The sequence below is a fragment of the Chiloscyllium plagiosum genome, chromosome 24, assembly GCF_004010195.1.
Source record: "Chiloscyllium plagiosum isolate BGI_BamShark_2017 chromosome 24, ASM401019v2, whole genome shotgun sequence".
NCBI classification, from domain to species: Eukaryota; Metazoa; Chordata; class Chondrichthyes; order Orectolobiformes; family Hemiscylliidae; genus Chiloscyllium; species Chiloscyllium plagiosum.
The window spans coordinates 328908-334932 of NC_057733.1; positions in this window are offsets into that span (position 1 = coordinate 328908).

Below are 6025 nucleotides of genomic sequence, written 5' to 3' on the forward strand. Positions count from 1 at the left end.
CCTTGGAACACTTCAACCCCAGGGCATCAATGTGGATTTTAACAGTTTCCTCATTTCCCCTTCCCCCACCTCATCCTAGCTTCTAACCTTCAGAAACTCGATCCCCTGACCTGTCCGGACTTGTCCGACCTGCCCAGCTCGTTTTCCACCTATCCACTCCACCCTCTCCTCCCTGACCTATCACCTTCATCTCCTTCCCCACCTACCTATTGTACTCTATGCTACTCTCTCCCCCCCCCCCCCCTCCTCTAGCTTATCTCTCCATGCTTCAGGCTCTCTGCCTTTATTCCTGATGAAGGGCTTTTGCCCGAAACGTCGATTTTGCCTGTCCTCGGATGCTGCCTGAATTGCTGTGCTCTTCCAGCACCACTGATCCAGAATCTGGTTTCCAGCATCTGCAGTCATTGTTTTTACCTAAGGATTCACTCGATCTACCCTGTCTATACCTCACATATGCTTCCTTCTTTTTCTTAATCAAACCCTCAATTTTTTTAGTTATCCAGTATTCCCTATACCTACCAGCCTTTCCTTTCACCCTGACAGGAATATACTTTCTCTGGATTCTTGTTATCTCATTTCTGAAGGCTTCCCATTTTCCAACCGTCCCTTTACCTGCTAACATCAGCACCCAATACCATCAAAATTGGCCTTTCTCCAATTTAGAACTTCAACTTTTAGATCTGGTCTATCCTTTTCCATCACTATTTTAAATCTAATAGAATTATGGTCGCTGGTCCCAAAGTGCTCCCACACTGACACCTCAGTCACCTGCCCTGTCTTATTTCCCAAGAGTAGGTCAAGTTTTGCACCTTCTCTAGTAGGTACATCCACATACTGAATTAGAAAACTTTCTTGTACACATTTAACAAATTCCTCTCCATCTAAACCCTTAACACTATGGCAGTCCCAGTCTATGTTTGGAAAGTTAAAATTCCCTACCATAACCACCCTATTTTTCTTACATATAGCTGAGATCTCCCGACAAATTTGTTTCTCAATTTCTCTCTGACTGTTAGGGAGTCTATAACATAATCCCAATAAGGTGATCATCCCTTTCTTATTTCTCAGTTCCACCCAAATAACTTCCCTAGATATAGTTCCAGGAATATCCTCCCTCAGCACAGCTGTAATGCTATCCCTTATCAAAAATGCCACTCCCCCTCCTCTCTTGCCTCCCTTTCTATCCTTCCTGTCGCATTTGTATCCTGGAACATTAAGCTGCCAATCCTGCACATCCTTGAGCCATGTTTCTGTGATTGCTATGATATTCCAGTCCCATGTTCCTAACCATGCCCTGAGTTCATCTACCTTCCCTATTAGGCCCCTTGCATTGAAATAAATGCAATTTAATTTATTAATCCTAACTTGTCCCTGCCTGCCCTGTTTGACTCGCTTCTGTTCGCAACTGTACCAGTCTCAGATTGATCTCTTTCCTCACTATCTCCCTGGGTCCCACCCCTCCCCTCTCCCCAACCTTAGTAGTTTAAACCCTCCCGAGCAGCTCTAGCAAATCTCCCTGCCAGTATAGTAGTCCCCTTCCAATTTAGGTGCAATCCATCCTTCTTGTACAGGTCACTTCCACCCCAAAAGAGATTCCAATGACCCAAAAATGTGAATCCATACACCAGCTCCTCAGCCATGTAACCATCTGCTCTATCCTCCTATTCCTGCCCTCACTAGCTCGTAGCACCGGGAGTATTCCAGATATTACTATTCTCGAGGACCTCCTTTTTAAATTCCTGCTTATCTCTCTGCAATCTCCCTTCAGAATCTCAACCTTTTCTCTTCCTATGTCATTGGTTCCAATGTGGACAATGACCTCTTGCTGGCCCCTCTCCCCCATGAGAACATTCTGCACCCTCTCTGAGACATCCTTGATCCTGGCACCAGGGATGCAACACACCATTCTGATTTTTCACTACTGGCCACAGAAACGTCTGTCTGTACCTCAGACTAGAGAATCCCCTAACACAATTGATCTCTTGGAACCTGACATACCCCTTGTTGCATTAGAGCCAGTCTCATTACCAAAACCTTGGCTGTTCATGCTACGTTCCCTGTGAATTGAGATGAAAAGTAAACCTGATCAAAACCATTTTGTTGTAGTTTCAAATGCTCCCTGTTATCCAAGTGTGTCTCCTGTAATAAAGCAATATCCACCTTTTCCTTTCTGAGACTCGAGAGTACCTTTTTCCTCTTAATTGGTGAGTGACTCCCCTTGATCTTCCAGGTACACCATTTAATCAAGTCATTAGCCATAACCTTCTTCAGTAACATTCAGGTTCTAGAGAGGAGGAACTCGAATTACAAATCACTGAGCCTTAGTGTTGCAAGATCCATCGAGCATAAAAACTGCATAAACTAAAATCACTGCAAATAACAAACCTACAAAGCTAACAAAGATTATATACAACCAAAAAACCAAAAAACCACCCAACATATAAAGCGCCAATGGCGCTGAATAGGGGAACTCAGCCTCTGCCCAAAAGGGGAACTACACATCCTGAAACCAACTTCCCATCTTGCTGTCAATACTGCAGCCAGGGCATTTAAATACCTGAACTGGTCATAAACTGCCTGTAAGTAGGCATCTAGCCATCCCAATCATTTTCTCTCTCCTAGCTAGAGCCACACCACAAACACAACTGGGCAGCACGGTGGCACAGTGGTTAGCACTGCTGCCTCACAGCGCCAGAGACCCGGGTTCATTTCCCGCCTCAGTCTGAATGGAGTTTGCACATTCTCCCCATGTCTGGGTGCTCTGGTTTCCTCCCACAGTCCAAACATGTGCAGGCCAGGTGAATTGGCCATGCTCAATTGCCCATAGTGTTAGATGAAGGGGTAAATGTGGGTCTGGATGGGTTGCTCTTCGGAGGGTCGGTCAGAAGGATTAGATTAGATTAGATTACTTACAGTGTGGAAACAGGCCCTTCGGCCCAACAAGTCCACACCGATCCGCCGAAGTGCAACCCACCCATACCCCCACATTTACCCCTTACCTAACACTATGGGCAATTTAGCATGGCCAATTCACCTGACCTGCACATCTTTGGACTGTGGGAGGAAACCGGAGCACCCGGAGGAAACCCACGCAGACACAGGGAGAACATGCAAACTCCACACAGTCAGTCGCCTGAGGCGGGAATTGAACACGGGTCTCTGGCACTGTGAGGCAGCAGTGCTAACCACTGTGCCACCGTGCCGCCCGGTGTGGACTTGTTGAGCTGAAGGGCCTGTTTCCACACTGTAAGTAGAAAAGTTGGAATTTTATAGGTTACCACAAGTTCTCTCCAGTGAAAATACTCCTAACTGATCCAGTCTCTCTTCATATGTCAGTCCTGCCACCCTAGGTGTCCATCTGTTAAATCTTCACTTCATTCTCGCCATAGTCAGATCATCCTTCCTAAAATAAGAAGACCAAAACTGCACACAATAGTCCAGATGTGGTTTCACCAAGATCCTGTATAGTTGCAGCAAGACATCCCTGCTCCTGTACTCATCATCTTGCTATGAAGGCCAACATATACGTGCCTTCTTCACTGAGCATGCTCAAAAGACCAAATGCCTTACTCCTTTGCCTATTTTCTGTTTCTTATAGACTCACACTCTTGACAATTCAACAATGCCTGTTTCAGTTCGCTCCTTTTAAAATTTAAATTAATTTGGTCTAGCAGAAAAGCACCCAACATAGAACATAGAAATATACAGCACAGTACAGGCCCTTTGGCCCTCGATGTTGCGCCGATCCAAGCCCACCTAACCTACACTAGCCCACTATCCTCCATATGCCTATCCAATGCCCTTTTAAATGCCCATAAAGAGGGAGGGTCCACCACTGCTACTGGCAGGGCATTCCATGAACTCACGACTCACTGAGTAAAGAATCTACCCCTAACATCTGTCCTATACCTACCACCCCTTAATTTAAAGCTATGCCCCCTCGTAATAGCTGACTCCATACGTGGAAGGGATCCTTTTAATATTCACCTTGCTGATCAACTGAGAGGTCAAGCGAATTAGGAAACAGAACTAAGGGTGGCAGGTGACTCAGTTGTTAGCACTGCTGCCTCACAGCGCCAGAGACCCAGATTTGATTCCAGCCTCGGGTGTCTGTCAGTGTGGAATTTGCACATTCTCCCAGTGTCTGCGTGGGTTTGCTCCGGTTTCCTCCCACAGTCCAAAGATACGCAGGCCAGGTGAATTGACCGTACTAAATTGCTCATGGTATTAGGTGCATTAGTCAGAGGGAAATGAGTCTGGGTGGGTTACTCTTCGGAGGGTAGGTGTGCACTTGTTGGGCCAAAGCATCTGTTTCCACACTATAGGGAATCTAATCGAAAAAAAACCACCATAAAATAACAATGTGAACAAAGAAAGTTTGAAAACAAAGTAAGTGCTTTGCTGTAACTTTACCTAAAATTTGAAAGTAAACATCCCAACCATTCCCAAGCATAGTTTAGACTAGATTATTGCCAAAAAAAGAAAAGAAAACCCCAACCAGACTTCCTCTTATTTTTTAAAGAAAAGTTGAGACATACCCAAACAATACTACTATTTTTACACACTAAATTGTTCAGATTAAGTTAATTTGTCCACAAAGTATCTTGCCTTCTCCGATGTGCAGATCCATCTAAGGTGATAAGATCTTACCCTCTGGCAGATTGACGATCCAAATACTTTTTCACCTGCCCCTGTTCTCGAGGTCATTAACCTGATACAGACCTGTGTCTCTAGGGCCTGGATCCTATCCTTGGAAGAATCGATATCAGCTTCCATCACTGTAACTCTGCATTCTACCTCATCTTTGAGGAGAAAGTGAGGACTGCAGATGCTGGAGATCAGAGCTGAAAATGTGTTGCTGGAAAAGTGCAGCAGGTCAGGCAGCATCCAAGGAACAGGAGAATCGACGTTTCGGGCATAAGCCTGAAGAAGGGCTTATGCCCAAAACGTCGATTCTCCTGTTCCTTGGATGCTGCCTGACCTGTTGCGCTTTTCCAGCAACACATTTTCAATTCTACCTCATCTGTCCTTTTCTCGAGGTCTTCCAGCTGCTGTTTATGCTTCTGCAGCATGATAGAGATCGGGGCCTGCTTCTCCTCTAACTGCTGCCCAACATCTTACAAGATTTTGTGAGCTCCTTTACCAGGGCCTGGTAGGAAATTGGGTCGGAGGATCCTGCAGGCTGGGTCACACGCCCAACCTTGGACATACCTCCACCCTTCACCAGCATCCCTAGATGGTGAAAACCAAGGTAAGTTGCTCTCTGACAGTTTCCTGGGACTCTACATCCTATCCAGAGTCTCAAGCTATTGTGGTGGTCTGGTTAGGGCAGCTTAAAACTTCACCCCACTTGCGCTTCAGTGTGGAGCTCTACAAACGCAATCTTCTTAGATTGCTGCCATCTTGGATCCCCAGGATGACTGGTTTAATATGTTTTGGGTGGAAGCTACTTACCTGTAGCGGGCAGCGGTGTTTTTTATTCTCTCTTCACAAAAAGAGCGGGAGCAGCAGAGGAAGTGACGGCAAGCAGAGGGGCAGCCGGGAAGGAGAACTGTGAGTATAAATACTCACCCTTTAATCACCAACGGTCATTTGAGTGGGAGCAGCGGAAGTGAGGTTGGAGCGCATAGCTGGGCGGGAAGGTAAGTGATTAGTATTTGAGTGGGTGTGACTCAGTGTTATTGACTCAGTGTTCTTGTTTCTGGAGAAAGTGTACAGTCATGGCAGCGCAGGCAGTGGAATGTTCCTCCTGCAGGATGTTTGAGGGAGGGGTGACCACCGATACTCCTGCCGACTTCGTCTGCAGGAAATGCAGTCAGATCCTGATCCTCACCGAACGAGTTAGGGAACTGGAACTGGAGTTGGATGAACTGAGGATTATTCGAGAGGCTGAGAGGGTGATTGATAGAAGCTACAGGGACATAGTAACGCCGGAGAACAGAGGTAGCTGGGTAACAGTTAGAGGTGGGAAGGGGAAGAAGCAGGCAGTGCAGGGTTCCCCTGTGGCCGTTCCCCTAAAAAATAA